Raw genomic sequence first — 6,956 nt, 5'->3', positions numbered from 1 at the left:
GGGGGCTCCCGGCTCGTCTCCTGGCCATCTGGGCAAAGGATAAGACGCCCCGCGCCCATCCCGCCTGTGGCTTAAACCTGGACCCCGGAGGATGCTGAGCGAGGCGCAAAGCGGGGCGTGCTGTGTCCAGGTCCGGGGGCCTTGAGCGGCTGCAGGCAAGCTGGGATCCGAGGCGCAGGCAGCTGCCCTTCCCAGATCGGGCCGCCGGCCGCCGGGGCAGCGCTGGGCACCTGCCCGCCTCGGCGCCGCCCCACCTCTGCCCACTCACTCTGGCCCCGCTGACCAATGGCCTCATCCTCCCCGCCGGGGACAGCCACCCCTGAACACTTGGAACCCTCAGATCAAGCCACTCCCTCCTACCGAACTGGTTCCAGCCCAAGAAACTTCTTGACTTCCTGGTCCAGAGGTGGACACATTTTCTTTTTTATTTCTCCCCAAAGACTGATTTATTTTTAAAGTCAGTCTCCATATTCCTATTGTATAAATATTGTGAAGGGAAAACTCTGCCTGTCAAAACAAATGGACGCTGACCTTTCTACCCCAATGTTTATGGAGTTTCGTTTTACTCTTGCAGAAATTTTATTCATGGCAGGCTCCCTCTGTGGATTATTTTGATCTCCAACGACCCCCCTCTCCATGAAGAAGTAGGGATGGTACAGGAGAGGGAGCTTGTGAGGCTGAGGGCAGGAGTTTGTTCCCTCTGGTGCATAGACCAATAAGATCATTTTCCTTCTGACATTTTATCTTCAGAGTGACCTCTGATTCTTGCTCCTTTATCTCACTTTCCTAGAAGGTTAATTTCTCCCAGAAGTCTTCTTGGAAAGAGTTGGGACCCCTAGAGAGACTCTCCCCAAACTTCTACTTAGTGGGTGCACAAATGTCGCTACTTCACATGTTTTTAGGGCCTCCATGAAGAGCTAAGTTGTAGCCAGCAAGCCCAGATCGATGTCACTGACCTTCCTGCTTTCCCTAACTTTCACTGACTAGCTGTGGCTGAAGGTACTTGAAAGTGGATTGTATTCATTTTTGAAGCGTCAGCATATACAGAACCGGTGGAACAGTCAGATGGAGGGGATGGGGGGTAGGATCTGGGAGGCTGAGACCATGGCCTAAATGTGGCCATGAGGTTTACCTGTACATGCTTTCACTGGGTCTCCACTTCCAAAGTGGGAGGGAAACTCTTTGAAAGCTTTTCTATCTATGGTTGCTGGTGACCCAGGCAACATTACTAGTGACATTTACAGTGTTAATTCCAGCCCTGCCAGAGACAGTGGACTTTGTAGGCACCAGGGGGCTGGTCACATTTCAAACAGTCTTTCCTCATTCCCCCAACTCTGCTGGTGTCACTTACTTCTGATGTGCAGCGTGCCTGTTTGCAGAAGGGGGTGAAATTCATTCCTCCCTCAGCCTCCCTCCCTCCCTCCCTTTCCCTCTTCGCAACCCGGAAGAGCTCTGCTCTCTACGGTGAGCAGGAGGCGGGGGAGGGGGGTTCCTAGGAAGGATGCACATCACCCTGGTTTTAGTTCTCGCTGGAAGCCTGCGTGAGATGCCGTAAGCCGCTGGGGCGGCGAGGACCGCAGCAGCGACAAGAGTGGCCAGGTCTGCCTGTCATTTCTGCCTTCAGATCTCCAGCAAGTCAGGAAAAAAATAAAAAATAAAAAACAGCTGGCTGCCGAGAGCAAGCTACCCAGGTCAGTGAATATCACTATCTTCTGTCTCTCACTCTGCATGGGCTTTCCCTGCTCCACGTGGAGAGAATAAACAGGCGGTCTCCACTCCAGAAGGACAGCTGCCCCTGGAAGAAAATGAACTAGACCCCAGTCCTTGTTGTTCTTTCTGGTCTCTGGAAATCTTTGACTTTCTGCAATGACCTTGGGCGAGTGTGGTGTGTGCATGTGTGCCTGTCCATGTTTGGAGGAAAGAGCCAGTAGAACTAGGCATGTGGAGAAAAAATTAAAAATAGGAGAGGATGGTAAGGCTGGGGAAGGGCTGGATACATGTTTTCCTCTTCAGGGAGGGCAGAGAGTTGGGGAAAGAACCAGTCTGAATGAGCAGTTCAGCCTTCTCCCCAAGGTGGCTGCCGAGTGTCAATTTCATGTTTATTTCCCTCTGCCCACAAGTGCCTGATTAGGCTCATTGTCTCTGAATACAATTAAAGAAACAGCTGTGGCTGTGGGTTGAAAGTTGGAGCCCAGATGTGTGAGCATCTGCCATCCCCTGGGGAGCTAGTGGCTGATAGGCACCTTTGATTCCAGAAGCATCCTAAAGTGGGTGAGAAAACCGCAGCCTGGGAGAGGGTGCTGGGGAAGTGGGGAGTGGCAGGGGCAGAGGGAACTAGGATTCTACTTTCTCCAGGGAGGTTGGACCAGCAGACCTCCAAGAAGTCACTCGTTGGGAAGCAGTTCCCAATGAAAACAGATAATGTTAAAATGCAAGGAAGTTGCATTCTCAGAAAGTATCTGAACAGGAGAGTATCTGAGAGTTGCTTTTATTCACCTTTCCCTCCTCTCAGACACTGGGGGGTGCTTGGGAAGTGGACATGGGTAAGTCTGTCCAGGGCAGGGATGGAAAGGAGTCTAACCTTCAGGATCTTCGCTCCGCTGGGTTCCCAGTTCCTCTGTGCTTTTTTTCTTCTTTTGTCACTCACATTCACCAGAGTGCTGGGGTTCTGGGTGGGGGTTGAGGAACTTTAAAGGAACAAATAATAATAAAGTAACATTTGTAGCCCTTTCATCCCTTAGCGCTTGTGGCAGAAAAGGTGCCCGGAGGGCGGCTGTCGGTTGCATGTCAGGCTTGAGGCAGGGGGGTACCAGCCAGGCTGGTAGAGTCAACCCAGGAAGAGTCCTGGTTAGGAGATGCTTGCAGGACCAAATGGCTGGTCGCGGGGAGCAGGCTCACCATTAAACCTTTAAAATGTGTGATCCTGAGGAAATGAATTGTTTGCTGCCCATCTGAATCTGGGGTGGGATATGGCACCCAGGGCAGACAAATCAAGACCCAGGTGGGTGTAGGGTTTTCGGGGCCCCCATACCAATTTCCTGGGACCAGGCAGGAGGCCCAGCCCTCAGCGTTGTCCCGCCAGGCCTAAGGTTCCTAGCTGGAGAAGTCAGCTGGGGTCTGAGAATCCGGCTGAGTGGTTCTCTGGACACAAGCTCCGCACGGCACCCCGCCCCTCCATGCGCATCCTCCCATCTACACCAGAATCTCCTCCAGTCCCGGGGAATCAGAATTGGGGTTGGTCTTTTCCTGCCAAAAGCCGGAGACTGGGAAGCTGCCTTTTGCTTAATTTGATGTGGCCATCCTGCCTTTTGCCAACGATACATGAGGTGTGGGTGAGTCCGGGGGTGCAGTGAAGAAAGGGGAGTGGGCGCCTCTAGGGCGCATCAGCGGAGCCTCTCTAAGGTGACGCCCAGCAGCGCAGGGCCACCCAGAGAGGCCGGGAATGCGGCAGGTACGCAGGGAGCTGGGTGGCTGAGAGCCGCTTTCTCCGGGGTTAAGGCAGTACATGCCGGAAACCGCGCGGGAGGTCCTGAGAAGGCCGTGGGGCTGAGTCCGAAGGCCCAGGACTCTCCTGCAGCCGGCTATTCTATCCATTTCTGGGCTGCGCTCAGGTGTGGACTCCTCCCAGTCTGGAGCCTTTCGCACAGAAAAGTGCATTCCTTCCGTGGTACGTCTTTGTATGCGGATCAAATATTTCTGATCAATTCTTTCTTAACGGTGGGAGTAACTAGAGAGTGCTTTACCCACCGCAGGGAGCGGGGCCAAGGGAGCCCCAGATTTGAAGTCCGAACCTCCCTTTCTGCTTCAGGCAGCTGGGACTAGAGGTGGTGGCAGGGATGAGGCTGTTGGAAGGACCAGAAAGAAACGTGGCCCAAGGCGCTGGAGCGGAGCTCTCCCTGGGTGTCCGTCACTGCGGGTGTGCTGGTACACGTGTGTGGTTGCTGTTTTGTTTTATATAACAAATTGCTTGGGGTCTGCGAGGTGGCAGGCAGCAGAGAGCCCAGCGCGAGCCGGGCCCGGCGGGGAGAGGCGGCGGCTGGGCGAAGTGTGAACCTCTGAGAGCCGGGGAGGCCCCCAGACTTTACCTGGCTGTCTCCAGCGTGTCTAAGGAAGACTTGGTGCTTTTAGAAGCTGGCCTCTGGTCGGCACGGATTACCTTTCTCCATTTCCCCGTCCCGGTCATGACGTTCCCAGCCCTCAAAGCGCACTATCATTGTTCAGCAGCCGACACCCCAGTTTTCCGGCTACCCTAAAAAGTAAAAAACACAGTAGCCCCAAGAGAAAGCCCTCCTCTTCCTGAAATGTCAAAATGAAGCGGTCGGAGGAGAGTCGGTGGCGGCTAGCGCTGGGTTCAGGGCTGGCCCGGGGCTTCTAGAGGGTCGGGGCCGGTGAGGCGGCCACGACAAAGCCGGGACCCTGGGAGGCGAAGGGAGATGGAGCCGGCGCCCCCCAAATGCGAGGACCTGGAGTTCACGTGGGTGGATCTGTCACCGCTGACTCCTTTCTCGCCTGCGGTGGCTGCTCCCTTCCCTGGGTGTCTCGAAGGCTTCAGCCCTGACTTGAGGTCGCCAACCACATCGTGAGAGCTTGGGTCTAGGCGCTGCGGGCCGCTTCTGAAGTCACTGGTGTTGCTGGGCGGGAAAAGCGGCCTCTGACGGCGGAGACACCACGGGGACCTGCTGGAGTGCCCCCCATCCCTTCCCTTCTCTCCTGGTTCCACCTGTCTCCTAGGCCCCTAAAGCCAGGAGGGAGGGAGAGGTCGGAGGTGCCCCCTTCCTGCAGGGTGACTCGCAGTCATTTCGATCCACCCCATCAAGGGGAAATCTTTCTCACCCATCCAGCCCCGGGGCTCCCCCCGTGGCCAACCCCTCTGACATGTGCATTGGTAAACTCGAAAAGAGAAATCCCCTCTCCTCTCCCTCCCCCCTCCAACCTTTCCGCTACACCCCTACCCACCCAATTTTTATCTCGCTACCATCAGGGTTTTTCTCAACCCGGGAGAAAAGGGTGGCTGCACATGAAGGGCCAGGATCCCTCGAAGCTGGAGGGCCCGGCCTGGCGCTGGGGGCGGGTTCGGGGTGGGGGGGCGGCGGTAATCTCCTGGCTCATCTCCTCTCCACTTCTCTGGTAGCCCGTTCTGGCCCAGGCGGGTTTTCTTCGAGTTTTAAAAGCTGATAGATGAATAAGCGAGAGAGAGAGGAAAAAAAAAAAAAAAGTAAATCAAACCACATACCATCCCCAAAGCGCTGGCTCATTTTCCAGGGATTCCTGGGCCTGAGCGGGTGGGCGTGGGAGCCGGGAGTAGCGGTGCGCGAGCCGCGAGCGCTTTGCGCCTGCGTTCCCGCGGGTTTCCCCCTTGCTGTTTCTACCTCGAGCATCTTTCCTTTGCCAGTCTAATTTGGGATCCCCTTTATTCTGCGTCCCTGGTCGCTAGTTGTATTTCATTTGAACAGCACCATCAGCACTGCCCACCGCCTGCTTCTCTCCATCATCCTGTGATTCCACTGTCCAGTTTCTGCATTTCAGTTCATGCGGGAAAGAGAAAGGGGGTTTGAGAGGCGGGGGAGCTGCAGAGATGTCGTGTAATATGTGTTTAGCCTGCGCTGTCTCGGTCACGGCGCCCGAGCGGGCTCCCCCGCCGCTTCGCTCGCTCAGCCGGGCCTGGCGGTGGCGCCTTGAGCCGTGTCCCCCGCGTAACCCTCTCGCCCGGCAGCCGGCGAGCTGTTTATACAGCTTTACCTGTGCTACTCTCGTATCCAGTAGAAATCCTCTCTCGGCCACGGTAACCTAATCCGAGGGCCGAGGCAGGGAAGGGGGTGGCGAGGCGTGCTTGGTGAAGGGCGAGGTGTGTACGCGTGAGAAGGGGGTTCTCTCCTTTGCCCCTCCTCCCCTAATGGCGAAGGAAACTGGGCTGGTTCGGGTGATCGAGGTGGGGGTCCGAGGGCTAAGAAGAAAGGAGGCCGTTTTCCACGTCCCTCTCCTCTTTGCTTTTCTCCCTCTAACAGGTAATCGGGGACCCGAGCCGGACGCGTGCTGCCTGTGGGCGCGCCGGTTCCGGGGGCGCCCCGCGGGGCTAGCGAGACCCGGGACAGGATCCTCCCAGTCCAGGACTTGGGTGAAAGCTCTCACTCCGCTTTCAACTTGCCCCTGGAGAACTCCCACATCTAAGACTAGACTGGCAAGGCAGGGAGCCGGCACTTAACCAGATCTTCCCTCCAGGGCCAGCCACTTCTTCCAGAGCGCCGCAGCCGGCGCACGGAATCGAATTAAACGCCTCTTGGCGCTTATTGTCTCTCGCTAATTGCTCCAACAATGGCCACTATAAAAATGGAGACACCCAATTAAAGGCCTCGCCGGACCGCGCTGGGCTCCCGGCGACGAACTGGCCACCGGCCTGGGGCTTGCAGACCGCCTGGGCGCGAACGGGACTGGTGCGGGGCGCTGGCGCCAGCTTCGGCACCTCTGGCCTCCACTTCCTCCCCAGACGCACAACGATCGCGGTCGGTTCACACCATTTTTATTGACCGATCGCAGCCCAGGAAGATTGATCGAGCTGGAAAGGACTTCTCCTCCCCCAGCCCCAGCTCGCCAGGGCCTAGGGGCCGTACTGCAGTTTTTGGTCTTTGCTGCGGCTCTGCGCCCTCCCTGCCCCCCAGCCCCGCAGGTTCCCAGCTTCATTTCTGTCTTCTACGGCGCGGCCGGGTCCGCCCAAGCCGGCGCCGCGGCTCCGGGGGGAGGGACGCGGCGGCGCGGCCGGGCTCCGCTTCTTTCTCTCGCTTGCAAATATTTGCTGCCTCGCTGGAAATCCGACTATTTCGCGCGCGCTCCGCTTGCAAAGTCCTTAAGTAAACACGCTCAAATGACCGCCCCAGGCGGCCCGAGGCACGCTCACTCCCCCTGCACGGGATTAGTAACTTTATGACTTCGACCCCGAGGCTCAGCTTTTCTGGTTACCC

General features: G+C 56.9%; 1 protein-coding gene across 1 annotated transcript in view; it reads left to right on the top strand.

Moving 5' to 3' along the window:
• The first annotated feature begins 1,565 nt into the window (after positions 1–1,565).
• Positions 1,566–6,956, top strand: part of GATA3 (GATA binding protein 3) — a 29,800-nt gene continuing 24,409 nt past the window's right edge. The window contains exon 1 of the mRNA XM_043479981.1: positions 1,566–1,691. The gene's annotated coding sequence lies outside the window, so the exon portion shown is untranslated. The remainder of the gene's footprint in view (positions 1,692–6,956) is intronic.

The sequence above is a fragment of the Cervus canadensis genome, chromosome 10 (assembly GCF_019320065.1).
Source record: "Cervus canadensis isolate Bull #8, Minnesota chromosome 10, ASM1932006v1, whole genome shotgun sequence".
Lineage (NCBI taxonomy): Eukaryota > Metazoa > Chordata > Mammalia > Artiodactyla > Cervidae > Cervus > Cervus canadensis.
Note: the sequence above shows the minus strand (reverse complement) of the source record. Positions and strands in the feature narration are given on the sequence as shown.